The sequence below is a fragment of the Rattus norvegicus genome, chromosome 8 (genome assembly GCF_036323735.1).
Source record: "Rattus norvegicus strain BN/NHsdMcwi chromosome 8, GRCr8, whole genome shotgun sequence".
In the NCBI taxonomy this organism is placed as follows: Eukaryota; Metazoa; Chordata; class Mammalia; order Rodentia; family Muridae; genus Rattus; species Rattus norvegicus.
In genome coordinates this window covers 69,679,411-69,701,607 of record NC_086026.1, presented here as the reverse complement: position 1 = coordinate 69,701,607, position 22,197 = coordinate 69,679,411, and the positions used below count along the sequence as shown (strand labels likewise).

Sequence of the window (22,197 nt, the reverse complement as noted above, 5' to 3'; positions counted from 1 at the left end):
CTCAGTCAGTAAGGGCACTTGGCTTTGTAAGCATGAGGACCTAAGTTCCATCTCCAGCAGCCATATAAAAGTAGGAGGTGAGCACTAACTTCAACACTAGGGAGGCAGAGAGAAGAGGATTCTTGGGCCTTTGCTGGCCAGCCGGTCTAGTCCATTTGACGAGTTTCCACCTAGTAGTAGACCCTACCTCAGAAGAGATGTATGGCATTTTTGAAAAGATACCCAAAGTTGTCCTCTGGCCCCCAAACATGCACACACGTATGAGCACACATATATTAAAAATAGCCTTGTTTATAGTGATATCCAGCCCTTTGCTGCCAAGAGGAAGTACACATTGTCATGAGGTTTATTTCCAACTTTAGTTCCTAGAAAGAGCACAGATACAGCATTCACTACTGCTTGATTTCACACATTATATAAACAACTAGTTTGGTAATGCTATATAAGTTACTTAATCTTTATATTTTGCTTGTGGTTCATAAACACTCGACACCATACAGAGTCACTGGTTACAGATAAACGACCTTGCAGAAGGCGGCAGGTCCTAGTGCTGCCACCCCCAGCTCTACATACTCCCTTCCTAACACGTGTTATCATACCATCATGGTCTGTCTCGGGGGCCTGCTTTGCTTTCCCAAATTTTACCTACAAACACATGTGTGCTATTTTTAAAAGTCATGTAAAAAAATCTCCCAAGGAAAATGGCACTGTCCCCCAGAAACCACTGGGCTTTTTCTTCTGTCATCTGCTTCAATGTTTCTAGACAATGCGACTTCTCATTTGAATAGTTCTGCGTGCTCTCCTAGAGTGTAACGGTATCTTTAGTACTCTCAAAACCACAACTCCCACCCCAAATCCCAGCCTCCCTACCCTTTCCCTATCCTAGTTGAACTCTAGGTTTTTTATATCATTTTGTCTGTATAGGTGTTTTTTCCTGCATATATGTGTGTGTGTGTGCAGTGTGTATGTAGTTCCTGCTGAGACCAAAGGAAGGGGTTGGATTCCCTTGAACTCAGGTTATAGGTGATTGTGAGCTTCTCTGCTGAGAATCAAACTCCAGTCCTCTGGAAGAGGAGCCAGTGCTCTCAGCCTCTGAGCCATCGCTCCGGCTCCAGTATAGCTAAACTTTTAAAGAAACATTGTTTATATTATTATGATTATGAAAACTGCACTTACTACAACTCTTTTGTATGTTACCATATTGCTTTTCAAATAATTTTTTAGAATGTTTTGGTCAGGGTTCTCCAGAGAAATAGGACCAATGGTGTGTGTATATGGATGGGCATAGAGATTTATTAGCAGAGATAGTCTCACGTGATTCTGGAGACTGGCGAGGAGGTGTCTCTGGAGCCGCAACAAAGAAGCTGGAGACCAAGACTGCTAATGGTGTCCTTCCAGTACACATTGGAGAGACCCAGGGGTGTCAGTCTGAAAGCCTGTAGGCTGGAGAGTTGGAAGAGCTGATGTGCGAGCTGGAATCTGAAGCAGGAGGAGACCAATACACCAACTCAGCTGTCAGCAGGAGGACACCAACTCAGCTGTCAGCCGGAGGACACCAACTCAGCTGTCAGCAGGAGGACACCAACTCAGCTGTCAGCAGGAGGCCTTTGGCTGATTGGATGAGGCCTACAGCTCTGTGTTGGGACAGTGCAAAGGGCTCTCTTTATCATACCTATTCTCATCTTAATGTGATCCAGAAGCAGCCTCAAAGACAAGCCCAGAAGGATTGACCAAATATCTGGGTACCTTGTGACCCTTCACACCAACACAGAAAAAAATGAAGCACTCAAGCACGTGAAATAGCCTAACATTTGTATACTTTGTTTCTTCTTTCTGTGTTTGTGTGCGTGTGTGTGCGCGTGCATGTGTGTGTGTGTGTGTGTGTGTGTGTGTGTGTGTGTGTGTGTGTGTTGTGCTTGCCAGTTTATGGATGAGCATGGGGTCCAGAGGATAACCTTCCGTTTCTCGGGCACTGTCCATTTTTGAGACAGGGTCCTACTGGCCCAGAACTCACTGAGTAGGCTAGGCTGGTTGGCTCAGGAGCTACAGGAAGTGGCCTGTCTCCATCTCCTAGGGTTGGAATTTCAGGCTTGCGCCATTGTGACAAGGCTTTCCCAGTGAGTACTGGGAACTCCAAACTCAGGCCCCATGCTTAAGCAGCCAACAGTTTACCTACTTTCTAGCCCTCGATTTTATTTTATTTTGGTTAGGTTTGACTCTGTATTCTATGTCACGGACTCCCCCCACAAACGTCTGTCATCCCCTGGTGATTATCCACACTGGACAGCAAAGCAGTAGGAGCCAAAGTAGAAACCAATGGAAAGTTCTGCGTGCATGGGCGGAGTCCTTGGCCGGCGAGCTTCTCTTGTGGAGAACAGATTCTGATCTGTGCTGATTTGTTGGAAACACACACACACACACACACACACACACACACACACACACACACACACAGGCAGTAGGTAGATTCCTTTCTCCTGAGGCTGTTCACTTTCTCCAGAGGAGCAGTCTCCTGCCTGGAAAGGTGACCTGACTTCCCAGGTGCCCCTCACTCGCCTCTGTGCCTGCTTCCTGTTCTGCGGTCCCTCTTCACTTTCTCCAGACCATAAACTTATTGCGTATTTAGAGAGGGGCCTAGGGGACACACCGTGGTCTGGATGTATACAGTGGGCCCTGTAGCTCTGTTTTGCATTGTGAGCCTAATCCCCAACCCCTCCTGCTACCTCCTATTCTTCCAGGGGCTGAGGCGCTGGGGCTCTGGGAGGCCAGATGCTTTTGTGTGGTGTGGGTACTGAGTTTATAACTTAGACTTTATTACAGCTCTTTCACTAGCTTGTCATCAAGATTGATGATGGCGAAAACCTTTTTCCTTCATAGATACCTCCTGTTTTTCTTTCTCTCCCCCCGACCCCCTCCCTTTTCTTCTGTGAGCTGAAGCATCTTACATTTCTTTAGTCAACCATTTCTTAGGGCTTTGGGGAGAGGAAGGAAGCATATTTAACCAGAAGAGGAAAAAAATCTAAGCTTGCTTTGCAAGCCTAGGGAGTTGCTTCCTGGGGGGTCCCGGGGCCACCATGAATCCAGGGCTGGGGGATTGGAGTGCGTGTGCTGTCCTTGCTGTCCTTGCCTGGGATGTCTGTTTGCCCACCGTTGTGTTCCTTGGTAGACAGGAATCTCTGTACTTTTCCAGCCACAGTAGTTTCACCATCTGTCTTCTTCCTGTAGGCATTCATCTTGTCTCTATCGTCCCTCTAGCCTTGCTTTCCTTCCCGAAGCCTACGCCTGCTCATGTTTGTGAGGTGAGCTTCTGATTCTTCCGCCTTCTTTTCAGTTGCAAGTGACCTTTTTACGGGGACCGCCTAACGGTAGTCACTCTCAAGCTGAGTAACTGTGAATAGCGTGCACGGAGTCCCCACAGAAGTCAGATTTCCCTTGTATCTAACAGAGAAAGCGAGATGTGGCCTGAGCAGACCAGGCTGGATGCTCCCTTTGTACCCTTGCCTTCTTATATCAGACAGCGGAGAATCTATTCAGTGTCAGTTCGGCAGGCCCAGCAACATCTCGGTCTAAACGAGCACCAGCCCGACACAGGCTGCTACGATGACTACAGAAGCTGCTGCGACCAGCCCTACAGCACGTGCTTCCTGCCCCGCAATGTCTATATTCACATGGGGCTTAGTGATTAGTTCCTAATGTAAATGCCTGGCCTAAAATGTATAGCCTGAGTTTATCCAAGGCCCAAACAATTATCAAGCATTCCTCTTAGATAGAAGACAGATTTCTTTCCCTTGGCAATGACTTCTAGCTGAGCTATATTACAGGATGTTTTACATTCTCTTGGTCTTGTAATAATACCACACCCAACCCAGTACTTGATGCCTTGGTGGCTACTTGGAAGGTTGTTACTTTTAAACATATATTCTTAGTCTGAGGCTTCCATATTTGCGACAAGTACAATCCTGTTTCCGCCTTTCCAGGGTTTTATGGCACCTTGGAACTTGTATAGAGTGGAGGTGGGGACCCATTGGCGTGGATAGACAGGCTGTCTGTGAGTCAGGGAAAATGAGGGCCTCGTAGGCAGGAAGGGATGCATGCTTTGGGGAGATAGCCTGTAGATAAACAGATGGAACTGGTGGTTGAGCTTTTACATTAGTCAGTGAGGAAATCTTCTGGAATCATCGCTTGCCTCATTAGTTAATGTCTTCCTTCCGGTTCTGCTGTGATCCTGGGAGCCTGGTGTTATTGCTGCCTTTACAGATCAATAAACAAGATGAGACTATGGGGAAGTGACTAGTCCAGGGGCACCATGGACTCTCAGGGCCTCATGTCTCCATGAGAATCCAAAGTTCCCAGCTCCTTTCACTGCCTGACAGCAGCTTCCTCAGCCCTTTCCAGGGTCCTTCAGGCAAAACAAGGTAGCTCCCTGCTATTTCCAGGGCAAGGGGGACGACTAGGGATCTACTCCTTGGGACTGGTGGTCGGTCCTCTTTGATTTTTGTGGGCCACCAACTCCCCAGCACTGTGTTTCCATCTGTAGAGATTTAAATCCATGGCCTTCTGGTTCTGTAAATACACTCTCTGACCCCTAATGAATCACTTCCTTCCCTGGGCTGCGGTTTCCTCAACGTCAGATATACACACTGCGATTTATTCATTCTCAGCTCTGCTGGTGCAGGCAATGGTTACTCTCCTCATGGCTGAGACCCCCTGCTACCAGTCAAAAGCAACTTAACAAAGGTTCATTCTGACTCAGTTCAGGGAGTTCCAATCCATCCCAGCGGGGAGGTCACAGTGGTAGGAACTTGGGGGAGCTGATCACACTAGCTGTCTTCCTTTCTCTCTTTTCTTCCAACCAGGACCTAATGCTATGGGAAGGTATTGCCTACATTTAGGATGGACCTTCTCAGCTCAATTGTTCCCCTCTAGAAACTCCCTGAGAGATGTCCTCCTGACTGTTCCCTAGGTATCTTCTAGATCTTATCAAGTTGGAGGGACTTAAAAAAAGACACACACACACACACACACACACACACACACACACACACACACACACACACTGACAACTCTGGGTATAATCTAGACCTCATAAAAGTATACATTTCAAGTATACGATTCAGTGATTCTTTTCAAGTCAAGTCAAGTGCATGGTCTTTTGCATCTGGCTCCTTTAGCATAATGCGGTTCATGGGTGCCCTAGAGTATGTCTGCAGTTTGTTCTTGTATTCCATTGTAGAAATACAAACGTTTGTCTGTGCATTCGTCACTTGGACATTGAGCCACGTGATGGGCTTTGCAAACGATGAGTAAACCTGCTAAGAATATCCACACGCATGTTTTCTTGAGGACATGTGTTTTCATTTCTCTCGGGTATACACCCAAAAGGGGAATGGCTGGGTCATCTGGTAACTCCATGTTTAATTTTTTGAGGAAAATTCCCAACATGTCTGTACCATTTTACATTCCCACAAACCATACATAAGGGCTTCTCTCCTCTGGGAACTTTTAAAAATTCTCATTACTGGGCCCTACTCCCCCCAGGGTCTGGAGTGGGACCCAGAAATCTGCATTTAACAAGCCTCCAGGTGATTCAGACCCATCTGGTAGTAGACATGTCTGAACTCACTTGGATTGGGTCAGGAAGCCTTCCCGAAGCCAATTGTCCCGTTAGTTTGTGCCTCTAGGGCAAGACTCAGGCTTTTGCCAGGTCTGTCCTGGTGTTTGCCTTGGGACCAGAAGAGCAGTCCTGGCTCAAGGCTGCTCCAGGCCACATGTGTAAATCTGTGTAGCACCTGCCCTACATTATCCACACAACAGGCCAGGGCTCTGCATCCCTGGCTTCGGCCACATAAAACTTTATCACAGGTTTTATGTGTTATCACATTGTAAAAGTGCTATAAAACCAAGGGGCTAGTTTTCAGTGCATCGGAAAGTATCCTGTTCCTGGAAGCCACGGTCTTAGTCGCTGTTACTTTGGAGCAAGCTTGCCCCAGCCCCTGCCATTTATTACCTGTGAGTAGGTTCTTAATAGCTCTGAGACTCTGTCTCCCCTACCCCCACACACAGTATAGTTGATGATAGTGACATCAGGGGTCTGGTGAGGATTCAGTGAGGTGACCTATAAAATGTGACTGTGGTAGGATTTGGTCCTCTTTCTTCTCACTCAGCCCTTTACCATGTCCTCTTCTGCTATCCTGCCTCTTTGTCACTGGGCACGTGTTGTTGAGCATGTGTCACTGGGCACATGACACTGGGTATATGTATAGCTTTTTTCTAAGGAGTTAAAGTTCATATAACATAAAATTAATAAATTTCTTTCATACTTTGTGTCCCCTCTCCCCTTTTTCTTCCCCCCTCCTTTCTATTCTTCTTTATTCAATGGGGTCTTGCTATATGGGTGAGGCTGATCTTCAACTGCTTATTCTCCTGCTTCAGAAGTTTGGGGATTATGAGCATGGGATTCTTGAAAAATATATTATAGGGGAGAGAGAGGGGAAGCTAAAGTCAGGATGTCATATACAAGCAAAGACCGCCTAGTGGGTGTGAAGGGGAATGTCACTATAGTTTGGGTTAGCATTGCTTGAAAGTTTGTCTTTTCATGTTTTGTTGGTCATTGTTTTTGCAGAAATGTCTGTTCCAATTGTTGACTCATTTCTAAATTGGGTTGTTGTCTGTTTATTGTTCAGTTGTAAGAGTTCTTTATGTACTTATGTGTTATTTACTAATAGAGATACTCTGAGGATTTCAGCAATGTGCGAACCTTACAAAAGCTATCACTAGGCAATATCTTTTTTTGTTTGTTTTTGGTTTTCTTTGAGACAGGGTTTCTCTGCATAGCCCTGGCTGACCTAGAACTCACTCTGTAGAAACAGGCTGGCCTCTAACTCACAGAGATTCTCCTGCCTCTGCCTCCCATGTACTGGGATTAAAGGCATGCACCACCACCATCTATCTGGCAATATCATCATAAGGGACTACTATGATGGTTAATATTGTTCCTTTGGCAGGATTTGGATTTACCTGGGAAACAAACTTCTGAGTATGTGTGTGAGAGGGACTTTCTAGATTGAGTTAATAAAGAAGGGAAGACCCACTTCAAGTGCGGTTGGTGCCAGTGTGGGCTGGGACTCCATACTGAATAAAAGAAGTGGGTTGAGCCCCAGCATTGATCTCTCTGCTTCCTAACTGCAGAACACAATACAAGCAGCTGTTTGACGCTCCTGGTCTCGTGCCTTCCATGCCAGGATGCACTGTACCCTCAACCTGTGCGCCATAATAGACTGTTTCTTCTGTAAGGTGCTCTTGTCAGGTACTTTGTCACAGCAACAGGAAAAGTAGTTAGTAAATTGCCGCCATGAATTTGGTCATCATTGACCTAGGATGATATTCTGAATAGTTGACCCTTCTGTGATTTTCAAACATCCCCTCTAACTGTCTTTTCACTTTGTTGATAACGTCCTTTGGCAGTATTGATTATCATGATGTCCAGTCCATCTCTCTCTTTTGGTGCCTATACTTTTGAAGGCCTGGTCTCACATCCCACTGCCAAATCCCAGGCTGTAAAGATTTACCCCTACGTTTTCTTCCAAGAATTTTGTAGTTCTAATGCTTAGATGTATGTCTTTGGTTATGTTGAGTTAGCCTTTACATGTGGCATGAGGTAAGGGCCCAAATGCATGTAGCTGCTTAGTTGTCCCAGCATCGCATGTTAAGAAAATGTTCTTTTCCTTTGACTATTTCTGGCACCAGGGTCCCAAAGCACCTGACCAAAGATTCAATTCTGCTCTTGCTGATCTGTGCCTAACCTCTCGATGTTCCTACTTTGTTTCATAATTATCAACTTTTAGCCGGTTTTAACTTCGAATCTTTTGTGCTCTTTGTTCCTCTCTGTTAACTAGTAACCCTGTTCTTCTGCAATGTTCAATAGCACAAGGATTATTCCTTGACCAGGGGTCAGCCGTGCATGCCATAAAAGCCACCCTTCTCTCTCTCTCTCTCTCTCTCTCTCTCTCTCTCTCTCTCTCTCTCTCTCCCTCCCTCCCTCCCTCCCTCCCTCCCTCCCTCCCCCCTCCCTCCCTCCCTTCTTCCTTCTCTTCCCCTCTCTGTTTAATGTGAGGAGACTTCATTTCTTCTATTGAAGACTCCCCTGAATATTTCCTCCTCAGCAGAAATCTGGAGTTTTATGGCTGGGCAAGACCCTCAGCCTAGGACCGCTCTTAAGGAAGGTACCGAGCTCTGCCTTTTCTGTTTTCAATACCAACCCTGATTGTTGGTGTGCATCCTTAGGACAAGGTATCTTTGAATGAGACCCAAGGAGGCTCTGCAAGTGGATTGCAGTTGAGGTCAGTTTTTGACTGTGGTTTCTCTGGTACCTTCCATGTCATCAAATTGCTCAGCCCATCAGCAGCCCCCCAGGGTGAAGTTTCTGTGGTGAGAAAGTATAGAGACTCAGCCCAGAATGTGGAAGAGAATGACTTTAAAATTAAAAAAACAAACCCACAGTGTTGACTCCAGCTCAGGTGTTACGTTAGACACACATTTAGATGCTGCAAACCTTCAGTTCTTCCTCTGGCGATGCCTGAATGCTAACTCTGAAGGACCAATACTCAGATCAGATAAAAGGGACGGCAGGAAAACTATGGGCTCTACCTCTGGCGGAGGAACTTAGATACTCTGAAAACCCTCCCACTTCCTTTACAGACAGTGCCTTTCATAGTGCAGAATTTTTATAGTCCCAAGAATCGATGTGTTCTTTCTCCAGTACACTTGTCTTCCTGGATCCTCAAACTAAAACAAAACCTGAAATAAACAGATTAGAGAGACAATTTTACAAGCTCTCCAGAAGCAACTAAAGACAAGACGAGCCTCATGTGCTAGAAATAAGTTGGGTAGCCTGTGCTACCAAGTTGCATTGTGTTCACGGCCCCTGCTCTTTAATCCTCTCCTGTCCTTCAGTTTGGAAGCTATTGCTTCTTTTTTCTGATGCTGGCCTAGTGCTTTCCGCTCTTGCCCTGGCCTTTCGGGTGTCTCTGTTTGAGACAGCAGGGACAAGAGGCACAGAGGAGACCACTCAGAAGAGGGTCAATTGGAGGCATGAGTGGCTGTTTATGAGTCTATTCTAAACATTTTACTGTATTTTGAAGTTTTAAGCCATAGGTCATGGTCTAGTGTTTACTTTAAAAAATGCTTGGTTGGGAGACAGGAGCAAGTGGAAGATCTGGATGCTTCGTATTCCTGGCATAGTTGTTCTGCCCTCTTCAGAGGGTGGGTGGGAAGAAAAAAAGACCTCTGGGGCCACTGCCGCCTTTGTTGTTCTGGGCAGTTCCCTTCTGCTTGGGGAAACTTATAGTTCATGTGAAGGGCAATAAAAAATTGTTCATAAAGAGAACACTACTCAGAATTTCGGTGGTCATCTACAACTCCTGCTGATTGTGGGTACCACCATAAGAACCCCCTCTTCGGGATTTCCAATCATTTGCAAGGCCTTTCTTGAAAGTTGCAGAAATGAGTATTTTCCCTCTCCGAAAGTTTTCCTTATTGTTGGGGTCTTACAGAGCTGTCCAGGAATAGCAGGGATCTTATGGTACTTGGATACCTGTTGATTGGAACGGTCAGGCTATATTCCTTGGAGTTTTCTCCACTTGCCCTACTAAACCCCTCAACTCACAGGTAAGTGGAGTTCAGGCTATTAAATACTCCTTCCCCCAAAAGTCTCTAAACACACATTAGGGTTGTTCTCCTCCCCTGAATGTCTCTGAGCACACACTAGGGCAAGAATAAAAGTTCCAATAACACTATGTGTTCTTTTTGATCACTTCTTGTTTTAAACTCTTCATGTACCGTCTGGCAGGGAGATGATACACAAAAGAACTTGATTAAGTACCAAATTAAGAACTTACAAGCACAATAATAAAATAAATGGATTATGCTGGCGAGTTCTAAGCGGAGATCAAAGCACCTTTGATAAACATCTTCCCCAGGAACTAACTCCCAGCTCCTGAAATCATGGCCCCGGGGGATCTGTGTGCTCCCCACCATCCTCCAAAGAACGTCCATTTATTTCCCTTTTAGGACACAAGAATTTGCTGGCTGAGGTGATTCAATCCAAACAGCGCGTGCTTCATGTAAAATAACCCGGGTCTTTGATTACAGGACAGATTCTGCGCTCTGATCACTTTCCACCAATGACCTTATACAATTCTTCCATTAGAGGTTGTGATCATTTTATTTATGTATATTTATTTTCATCTTTAAACAGAGGACTGAATGCAATACAGGGCAAGATCTACTCTGTTTGCATCAGTCAGAAATTAATAATCTTTCTTTCCTTCCTTGCTATTTGAAGTTACGTGCTGACTTCCTTTTGTCACCTCTCTGCATGTTTTCCAGCCATTTGTGTCCTTTGAATGAATTGTTCCTTGATTTATTGTTGTTGTTGTTGTTAATTAAAGGGTTGCTCTTCCCATATGCCTTTCATTTGCCCTCATCTATTGTGGCAGAAGGGAACTTCATTCTCTCCCAATCTCTATGCCCACTCTGAATTATTAGAGTTTTCTAGCCATGATGACACATTGGAATCCATTCTGGCATCTTTCAAAATGATTGAAGTTCATCTCCCAACTCTACATTAATTGAATTGGTCTAGGGCAGAACTGTTGCTCTAGTCTAAAACAGTCTCCATTCATGTGCACTCACATGTGTGTGTATGTGTGTGTACATGTATGTGTGTGTGTGTGTGTGTGTGTGTGTATGTGTGTGTTTATGTTTTGTTTCGAGACAGAGTCTTGCTTTATAGCCCTACCTGGCCTGAAACTCACATAGAGCAGACTGGCTTCTAACTCCTAGTGATCTTCCTGTACCTGCCTTATGAGTGCTAGACTTTCAGATTGAAGGCCTATGTAGGGTTCTCTGTCTTTATTTGGTGATGGGCAGAGCCGTTCTCTCCCATGTTGGAATGAATAGCAGCAGTGGTGGAGTGTAGGAATGAGCATATTAAAGAAGGCACCTAAACAGAGAAGTGAAGACCTCATGAGCTAAGAGGTGTCCAACAGAATGGGGACAGCACAGGCACTGGAACAGAAGGTGTGGCTGGAAGGCTAGTGTAGGTATCAGAGGAACAGTTGAACACTTTCATTGGACAGTGAGATTCTGACAGGTGACAGCAGGCCAGTCTGCTTGATGCTCTGAGATGGGGTTATACCACCAGAACCATTTTCTTCTCATTCAAGATGCAAGCAGGTTAATTTGAGAAGCGCTAGGGAAACAGGCACTGGGGATTGGAAGCTGCTGTGTCCATACTTGGTCCCTCCCACTCTTGTGCATCCCTTCCTTGGCTCAGCAGGAAGTTTATGTAACTAGAGGGAAAATGGCAGGTGATGATCTGCTAGTCACTTGTAGGTTGATGAAACTCATGAATTACAGAGTCGAGTAGTGCTTTCTTGTAACACTGCAGTCCACAGATGTTGTGTATGCTGAATCCTTATCCAGACCTTTTTTCCCTTGACCATTCTTCACTGTGCCAAGGACTAGGAGGGCCTCCCAGCCTATCCTCACATTTGCCTGTGGGTCCCTGGTTTGGCTGTAGAAATAGAAAGTTCTCAGAGGAGTATGCTGCCTACAGTAACTTGCATGAAACTCTTGGCCATTCTGATTCCTGAGCTCTCAGCCAGGAGGGGATGTTGGGGGAAACACTGGAGACTAATGAGCTGGGTGTGGTGATGCCGACCTTTAATCCCAGCACCCAAGAGGTAGAAGCAGGCAGATCTCTGTAGGTTTAAGGTCAGTCTGGATTTCCTGGTCATCCAAGGATACAGAGTGAGACCCTGCCTCAAAAAGCAATGTGAAACAAAATAGAGCTCTCTCAGTCTGTGGCAGGATGGTCCAGATGCTCGGGAGTCACTGGACCTGAGCACTGCATTTGCCATCAAACAGGACAGTGACTGGACATTGAGGTAGCGTTCCCACAGACTCTAATTAGGGTGTCGAGGGAAGAAATGGGTAGTCAGCTCGGTCTAGGTTTCACAAATATTTGGCACACAGCGTTGTCTGCTTTGGCTAAGGAGAGAGTGGGAGGGAAATGATATTACGGTCTCTAAAGTCGCAAAGGGTGATGTGTGAGGTGCTAGCTTGTAAATGTGAAACACAGATGCTGGATTGTGGCTGAGTCTTTTGCTTCTTCAGTTTTGGTTTGGAACTTGGAGAATGATGGACCTTGTAGAAGTTGGTTTGGGGGGTTTGATGTGTTGCTTTTTCTAGACTTGTATTTCTGGCTTTTCCCTCCAACCATTCACTACAGAAGTTTTCCATTTAATATTATCCGTCCTAGGTATCACCTCTTCTTTACTGATGTCCTAGGTCCTTGGGGAGGTTATTTTCCTGGTGGTCAACGGATGTAGAACCATAAGTCTTGCATGGTTGCTATGAGCAATATCACCTGACCACTAATGTCCCTTAGCACTCCCATCTTGTGCTTCAGAGGCCACTGTGCAATGCCCAAGAAGGCCTACACTTAAGCAGACAGGTCTAATTGTTTTTTCCTGCTCCACACTTCTGCATAGAACATCTCATTGAGCAGGACATGTCTCCATGGAAGAGCACTGAGTGCTAACATCCAAAGATGAGGACAAACTGTCCATCCTTGGCACTTTCGTGGGTAGGGTGCCTTCCACACTATCATCTAAACATGGAAACTTCCACAGAGATGAACTTGCCTGAGACCAGCTGAAAGACCTGTGACACATAAAGACTAGAGCCTCTCTCCCTATGAACAGGAAGGAAATTTTGTTCTTTCTGGATAAGACCAGCTGGAATGAGGAGGAAGAGGTATCCTGCCTGCTTTTCAGAGGATGAGGTGTTGCCAAGGTAATGATGTTCCAGACTCAAAACTGTCCTGGACAGAGGTCAAGACGTGTGTCATCAATTCTGAATTTTGCCGTCGAGAGAACAATAGCCCTGTTCCAGTAGATACTGCTTCCAGTGAACCTAAAATATTTGATGTTGCTTTATGTATTGAGAAATGCTTGGCAGCACAATGGTCAGTATTATCACTAAAGTTCCAGCCCCAAATCTCTGTTTTCTCCTTCCTTGCCAAGCCTGAGAATCCTTTCAGCATTTCCCCCAACATTCGAAAATGTACTTATATTCTCTAAAAACCTTGAAATTAGTTTTAGGGATCCAGGTGCTACTGGTTTGGGAGGTGCCTCAAGGGAGGCTCTAGCCTTATCTATGACAGAGTGGATTCCATGTAAGGGACCCTGCTCAAAAGTAACCAACAGGCCCCATCCTGGGTAATTAATCTCCCTAACAGACTTGGGGATTTATGCAAAGTGAGTGGCAGAATATAAAAGCTCATTAATCATCCTGGCATCGTGAGCTCATGTTGTTATGAAATAAATATGCTTACTAAGTGGATCCAGATGCTATCAGATACGTGTTTCCAATAAAGACGGTTCTCGCCTTGGCCGCAGCAGTAAACACACAGGCTTGTTTGTAGCACCTCTTCATGCATTGTGCACGTGTGCCCTATCCTCTCCCTTTAACCTCTTTCCCAGCCCTCTCTGACGAAAAGCAGATGAGTGTTTTCTGATAGCAATTCTAGGGAAAACACTAAAAAGGTGGAAGATGTTTCTCCATGCCCCAAGAGTTAAGGGGTGATGGAAAAATGGATATTACATAGTCACATGCCAGCCTGGAACAGAACATTTTGGTCTATTCATCTTCTTGCCTCACATGTCAAAGTATGAATTCCAACCCAGGTTATTACCATTCACCAAGAGGACACACTTGAGTCTTAGAGACCCCCCTGCGATCTGCTACGTACAGATGGACAGATGGAGCCATGTGCAATTACAGCCAAAGTCCAGGTTCTTGATGCAGGTAGACTGTCTTCTCAAGACCACTCCCAGGATGGGCCATGGGGCTGCAAGGCAGAGGAGGAGGAACTCAGAATGAGTTCAGGGCGGTGGTTATCCCTGATTGGAGGTGACACGTGGGGGTTCCACTCCTGACTGCTACTTTCTAACTGGCACTGCCAAAGGTCTTCTGCCCCTCTGAGCTCATTTTCTCTGTTAATCTGAGTTTGGGGTAGGATTAGCGAGGTTGTCATAATAAACAGTACCTGAGAGATGCCTGAGGTATGGTAGCTGTCACTCTTTGTCATTGTAAAGTCATTCTCAATGGGGAGTGGGTGTTCTAGTTGGCTTTCTTTTGCTTTGGGAAACACCATGGCCTAAGCAAGTTGGGCAGATGGGGGCTTATTTTATCTCACACTTTATAATCAAGGGAAGTCAGGGTAGGAATTCAAGGTGGGAACCTGGAAGCAGGAGATGAAATGGAGACCGTCGAAGAATTCTGATAACTGGCTTGCTTTATATAACTGGCTCACTCCCAGTGGCCAGCTCCTAATTTCTGACTACCTGCGCAGGAGTGGTTCTTCCCACAATGGGCTGGGACTTTCTACATCAGTCATTAATCAACGAAATGCCCCATGGATCTGATTGAAGTAATTTCTCTTTTTTTCACCATTTAATTCTTATTCTTAGTATTATCATCGTTATTGTTATTATTATTTTATCTTTTTATTGGTTCTTTATGAATTTTACACCATGTACTCCAATCCCACCCATTTGTCCTTTCTCTTGTACCTGCCCTTTACCTTATAACCTCCCCACCAAAGAGAAAAAAAAATCTCACTGTAGAAGCTGTGATGTGTCACATGTGTCCCACAGAATACCCTTTGGTCCACATGGCTTTGCTTGCAAATGTTCATTGTAATGACTCATTGGTCTGGTACAAGGTCTCTGGCTTCTACTACACTATCAAGAACCTCACTGAAACTCCTTTCGGATATCCTATTGTTGCCCTGTGTCATAGAGATCCTATAGTTTTGGATCTGCAGGACCAGCACTCATGCACTCTAGAAGTTCATCATCAATGGGGTGGATGTTGGGGGTGGGCCAATTCAAAGCCCTGGATCTGGACCTGAGAGGTATTTGGGTTGGCTATCCTACCAGCTCTTGAGGCCTGTTCAATAGCAACTGCAGCTAGGCCCAGCTCTACCCTGCTGCCCAGGTGAGGGGCAGGGCCTGATCTCCTGAGTGCTACAGCTGATAAGGGGCATGGCCAGTTCTCCCACTCTCATGACACTGGGGCCAGTTTTCCTGCCTGACATAGGTGGTGAGGGATAAGGGAGGGAAAGAGGACATCTCTCCCTCATCCATGCCACCACATAGCAGACAATAGGCACCACTGGCTCTCCTGCATTCTCCCTGTTAGGGGCAGTTCACCTACAACTCTCATGCCCAGGGCCAACTCTACTGTACTAACCAGGCAAGGTACAGGGCCTGCTCATGACTCCAGGGCCAGCTCTCTGGCCTGCCAAAGGATGAGGGTAGGAGAAGGCATCTCTCTCTTGCCCACTCTGCCACATGGAAGACAAGTTTCAGGATCAGCTCTCCTGTGCTCAGACCCTCAGGGCCAGCTCACCTGAGCTCCTGTCATCAGAGTCAGCTCTACTGTGCCACCTAGGTAAGGTGCAGACTGTGCTCTCCTGAATGCTGCAGCAAGTGTGGGGCAAGGCCAACTCTTCTGTTCTTATGGCCCCATTGGGACCAACTCTCCCACCTGCTATTGGAAATGAGAGCAAATGGGAGGAGACAAGAGGCAGGGCCAGCTCTCCCATGCTTATGTCCTCAGGGTCAGCTCACCCATGCCCCTGCCAACAAGGGTCAGCTCTACTGTGCTGCCCAGGTAAGGTGCAGGGCTTGCTCTCCCAAGAAGTGTAACTAGTGAGGGACAGGGCCAGCTCTCCAGCTCCAGTGCCTTCTGCAGGGTAAGTACTGTCTTAAAGAAGTGAGAGATGACTGACTTTGTCAGGTACCTGCCATGGAAGCATGAGCACCTAAGTGCAGACCCCTAGAACCTGTGTAGAAGCTGGATGCTGTGGTTTGTATCTGTAGCCCTTGTAAGGGGTAGGAACAAGCAGATCCCTGGAGCTCAGTGGTCACTGGAGCTCAGTGGCCAGCAAGCCTAGCTGAGTTAGTGAGCTCCAGTTTCAGTGAGAGACATTGCTTGAAAATAGTATTGGGAAAGATAGAACACAGCACACAACATTAACCTCTGGCTGCCACACTTAGGCACACATATGTTCATATGTGTATACACACACACACACACACACACACACACAAACATACATGGCACAAGAGTGTCACCATCCAAGAGTGTTCCTGAATACCTTCCCTTCAAGTGTTGTGGTCAAAAGGCCACATTGTCTCCTTTGTTCTTGGGGACTGTGGGGCTCCTGCTTGGGAAGGTCATTCTCTGTAATTAAGAGTCCATTTTCTCTGCTTTGTGGGCTGTTTATCCTCAAGGACCTGTGAGCCTGGCTCCCTGTATCATGCCTTGGTTACAGCAGTGGCAGTGTAGCCTTAGTGTGAAGTCCTATCTTTCTCAACTGTGGTTTATTAGTGTGTTCAGTTCCATCCATGCCCTCAGGTGTTATGGCTGATGGATACACCACCACAATGAGCCATTAGGGTTCTATATGTCAGGAGTCTCAGATTTGATGATTTCACTGGAAGAAAGCACAGGACTTGGGAAACCTTTAGCCCAGTGGTTCCCAACCTTCTTAACGCTTGCAACCCTTTAATACAGTTCCTCATGATGTGGTGATCCCCAACCATAAAATTATTTCACTGCTACTTCATAACTGTAATTTTGCTATATTATGAAGTGTAATGTAAATATCTAACATGCAGAATATCTGATATGCAACCCTGTGGGGGCTCAGCCCACAGACTGAGAAGCAGGTTTTAGATGAGTAGTTTTAGTCTGTACACTGCAAAGAGAGGTAAAATTGAGCAGAGGGTAGAGTTTCATGGGGGTAAAGTCAAGGAAAATCAGACACAAGAGTCTACATAGGCAGTGGAGGTGCACCAATTGCCCCACTTGATAGGTGACCACAACTGTGAGGCTTGCTTGGTCAGAGAGGCTCCCGGGCCTTAGTACCCAGGGTTTGTATTGAGTCGGTTACTTGGAAATGCAATCGTTTGTATGATTGACGTCAGATACTTAGGTTCCATTCCTCTAACCCCTCACCCCAACTCCAAAGCAAAAGCAGTCCTTCACCACTGTCTTCTTGGGAGGATCAGTTTATCTGGCCACACTGGTATAGCTTATTTATGCATTAGGCATGAAGCAAGTATTCACCCTGAGATAGGGTAACCCAAATCCTTGAGCATATAGAAGCCTACTCTTAGAGGGTCAGGTCAGTGCTTACCCCCAAACCTCCCAAGGATCAGTCCTGAAGACCCCGATTTTGAACACACGGAGTTTGAGCACTGCAGGTCTGCTCTGTTATCTCTTCCTTGGCCCTTTTCTTTTTACCCTTTTAAAGGATTTGCTGTTTTTATTTTATGTAAATGTAAATTTTGTTCTCTCACAATAATGCAGCCCGGTTCTCCTGCCATTAGACAGAAAGGTTTCCCCTTCAGTGACCTCCATTCAGATAAAACCATACCCTTAATTAAACCTGAGAAAAGGACTTAAGGTTGAGTCACCGTGAGTGAGTCTGTGCTGTAGAAGCAGGTGAGTGTAAGCACTGGTGTTGAGAGACACATATGAAGATGGCAGTCTCTCCCCAAGTGTGACTGTGAGCCTCTCAGGAAAACAAGTCACACTTAGACACTTCTTATACTGACTAGATGTGTGCATCTGTGGCTTTGTGAATGACATTGCTCAAAGGAATTAACTAACGAAACATTTGAAGATGAAGTAAAGTTTAAATTTAGATGTAATATAGACATCTAAACAAGACCCGCACAACAGCAATACCAGTTGACATCCCAGCATGAGTAGATATACTCTATGAGGATCTGTCCCTAAGTGAAGAGTTATAGGCGATTAGTGACTGCTAAGAGAGGAGGAAAAAGTCTTTTCTAGGGATGAGCGCTCTTATTTGTTATATAACCCCAAGCGGTTATCTTTAAACACATACACATATCGCCAACACTAAATGGGCTCAGAGGAATGTATTTAGACAGTGCGTGATGTGTGTGTGTGTGTTGTGTGTGCGTGCGCACATGCATGCGTGCAAAATATAAATACATGTATATTTAAAGAAGAGGTCATGAATTGAGAGGAACTGGGGGCAAAGAAAGACTTAGAGAGGAATTAGTATAGGGTGAAAATAATGTAAATACAGTACTCATGTATGAAATTCTCAAGCATGGTAACAAAATAGATGTTTTTGATTAAATAAAAATATGTGCTGTCCCAGCACCTTAGGAGGTAGAAGCAGGAACATCTCTGTGAGTTGAGTTCAAGGGCAACCTGGTCTACATAGTGAGTTCCAGGACAGCCAGAGTTCCACAGTGCAGCTTTTTCTCAAGTACACACACACACACACACACACACACACACACACACACACACACAGAGAGAGAGAGAGAGAGAGATCTCAAAATAGCAAAGTGAATGGTCTTGAGGAATGATGCCTGAGACTGTCCTCTTGCCTCTGCACATATGCATAAACACATGAATACATACACAAGTACACTACACACACACACACACACACACACACACACAAACATATACACATACAAAGCAGAGTGATGGTCTGAGATCATAAACATCCTGGCCCTAAGTAAGCAAGCTCTTGAAGATGGCTGTAGAGAGAACATTGTCCTATTAGGCAAAGCCTCCTGACCAGTTATATTGAAATCTGACTCTCATTCAGCATGAGCTGTAAACTAGAACCCAGAGTGAAGACTTCTCTTTCTTCCCACATTGCTTTTTTTTTTTTTTACCATTTTACAGTGTGTAATTTGGTGGTTTTCAGTGTAGTCACTGTGTTGTGTAATCATTGCCTCAAGTTAATTCTATAATCCTACAATCATGCCCAACAAGAACCCTCTGTTTCCCAACCACTGCTCTTCTTATATCCTGAAGCCACTTGGCTGCTTCCTTTCCCTTTAAATCTTCCTATTGTAGGAGTATCACATAGACAGCATTATAAAATACAGGGCTATTCGTGACTGGCTTCCTTTATTTCGCTTGCTGTCCTATACCAACAGTCTTCCATGCCTTGGCATTCATGAGTTCTGCAATTATTTTAATCACTACACAATATTCTATACTGTATTGCACTACACTGCACTCCACTGCACTGCACTCCACTGCACTGCACTCCACTATACTGCAATCCACTACACTGCAATCCACTACACTCCACTGCACTGCACTCCACTGCACTCCACTACACTGCACTGCACTGCACTCCACTGCACTCCACTCCACTGCACTCCACTCCACTGCACTCCACTCCACTGCACTGCACTGCACTCCACTGCACTGCACTGCACTCCACTGCACTCCACTCCACTGCACTGCACTCCACTGCACTGCACTCCACTGCACTGCACTCCACTGCACTCCACTCCACTCCACTATACTGCAATCCACTCCACTCCACTGCACTGCACTATACTGCACTACATTATACTACACTATACTACACTGCACTCCATCATCTGCTTATGGACACTTGGATTCCTTCTACTTTTTAATACACTCAGTGCTGCTATGAACATTTGTGTATGAGGTTAGTGGTGGATGCATAGTTCACTTTTCTTGGGCATATTCCTGGAGGGAATTGCTGGATCATATGGTAACTCCATTTTTTTCCTTTGAGGAACTGCTAAGCTGCTTCCTATGGCAGACACATTTCATAGTTCCCAGCATCATATGAAGACCCAACTTCACCTCCTTGCTGAGATTTTTTATTCCCTGTCTTTTCTGATTTGGTAGAGAATAAAGGCATAGCTTGATGGGGTTTTATTTTGTCTTGCACTAATGTCTCCTGATGTACAAAGTCTGCATGTCTACTATTTTCCTGTCTTTTAAGGGGAACTATCCATTTGACTATATTTTGTCCATTTTAAAGGTGGGTTGTTTTTGTTATTGTTAAATTATAAACATTCTTCGTGAACTCTAGGTATTTATCAGATCCATTTTCGAATATTTTCTGCCAGAATTATCTGTTCACCTTCTTGATTGTGTCCTTTCGAAGTGCAAAAGTTTTACATTTTGATCCGTGGGTTGTTACTTCCTTTTCTTCTGCTGCCCGTGTGCTTGGTTTTACTCTTAAGAACCCACTGTCTTCTTCAAGGTCACGACTCATACATTTTCCTCTAGCAGTCAAAGCTCCTATATCTTTTTGGTCTCAGATCCATCTGAAGTTAATATGTGCGTAGGCTGTGAGTCAAGGGTCCAGCTTTATTCTTTTGCGTGTGACATTCAGTTGGCCTAATACCATTTGTCCAAGAGTCTTTTCCCCTCACTGAATGGTCTTGAAATCATCCTCCCTCCCCTCCTCTCCCCTCCGCTGTGTGTGTGTGTGAGTGTGTGAGTGTGTGTGTGTGAGTGTGTGTGTGTGTGTGTGTGTGTGTGTGTATGCATGTGTGGTCTTTTGTTTAACAGTTTTATGTGTGTTCAGGTCCTGCTGTAGTGAGAGCAGGGGCTAGCATGAATGTCCCAATGCCCCTGCCTCCGCTTTGCTCTCTCTTCCACTAATATTCTGAAATGATGCTGGTGCCCACTTGGGCAGCTCACCTTCATGCTGTACCTTTATCTATACAAGCCCTAAAAGTCTGAGTAATAACTGTAGCTCCTACACAGACCAGCAAGATAAGAGCTACCCCACTGCCATGTAGGCAGTGGTTTCCACACAGTGCTCTTTGAACCCCTGCCTCCTCTAGTCCTGCTACTTTGGCCTCCTACAGTTCTGCCTATTTCTTTATCTGCTTAGCGTGAGTCCATTTTATGAAACCAATACAAACTTTATGACTCTCAGACCATGGGGTTGAGAGAGACCTGTTAGAAACCAGCTATCACCAAGTTAGAGCAAATGCCTGGAGCATTGTACAAGTGCCCTCACCACAATGCATCAATTATCCTTTGCCTGTTACATCAGTTCAGACTGGGTTCATGTGAGAGCAGTGGATACCCTCCCCTCCACAGAGAAAGTGGATTAAAGAAGATAAACAGATTTCTCTGTGACATAAACATTTAGTGGGAGAAAACCCAATGCTAGAATGGCAGCTGCTTTAGACCTGAGTCTTTCCAGGATATCACATGAGAGGGCGAGTGATTGACATCCGGGGGTTTGAACCCAGGGCCTTGTTCATGCCCAGCTAACATCAGCTAGCATCCTGTCACTGAACTACATCCCCAGGCCTCACTCACTCACCCTGCGATTTGCTCCTAGTTCATAGACTCCAGATGCAGTCAGAGGCCCAGCTTTCATGTTGGATCTCCATTTCAGGAAGCAGGTTAGAGAGGAGAGGAAGCGAGGAAAGCACTAGGACCTGCTGCTTCACAGGGGGAGTTTCCAGGGAGTCACCACAGGACACTTCTATCCACATTCCACTGGCCACATGGGCCTCTTGTGGCCACACCTAACTTCAAGGAAGGCCTAGTTGTAGAAGGCAAATGCCACTGGCTCAGCCAAAAGTTCTATTTTTATGAAAGATACTGTGTTTGGGAAGACATCCAACATTCTCTGGCATGCGTGCATTATTGAACAGCTCCTAGAACCTGACCTATCCCAAGAAAAATTTTAAACTAATTAGAGAGGTGCTGTACCTCAGACTCACAGTAGTCTTCCACTCCTAAAACTCTGGGATTTACAGGGGGCATTGGCTGATTTTCTTTCCAACTTGGCCTTCCATCTGTCTTTCAAGTCACTCTTTGACACTTATAAACGATGACTCTAGTGTCTTATGTTGATGTCACACTTCTGTTGTGTGCATGTGCACACTACTGTCAGTCTAGGAAAAGGCCTACCCACCATCCTCCCAGTCGCTCCAAGACAAATACTTAGGAGCCACCTTTGTGTCTCATCTCCTTGTTTTGATCCATTAGCAACCCTGACCTCTTGTCCTGGACATGTCCTGTTTCTGTCCTCTTTCCTCCCCCTCTAGGATTCCAGGCACTCCACGCAGCACAGCGGGCACTTGGCATTTGCTTCAGCCCCATCCCTTCCTTCCTGATATACTATGGAGACAACCCAGAATTATTTGCTTCCGTGACCTCTGTTCAGAACTAAATTATAAACCCCTCCAGTTTATATATTTCCAGTTTCTCGAAATATAGTTGTAACTGGATGTAGGACCTTTAAAGACAAAGGGGAGAGATGTA

The 22,197-nt window shown here is 45.5% G+C and overlaps 1 protein-coding gene and 1 long non-coding RNA gene across 2 annotated transcripts in view; one reads left to right on the top strand and one right to left on the bottom strand.

Moving 5' to 3' along the window:
* Nucleotides 1-22,197, top strand: part of Thsd4 (thrombospondin type 1 domain containing 4) — a 599,748-nt gene that overhangs the window by 178,537 nt on the left and 399,014 nt on the right. The window lies entirely within an intron of this gene.
* Nucleotides 8,461-21,383, bottom strand: LOC120094180 (uncharacterized). The gene is made up of 3 exons (XR_005488236.2): nt 21,248-21,383; nt 13,817-13,915; nt 8,461-8,796 (listed from the first exon to the last, which is right to left on the bottom strand). It is a non-coding gene; the product is annotated as an uncharacterized LOC120094180 (long non-coding RNA).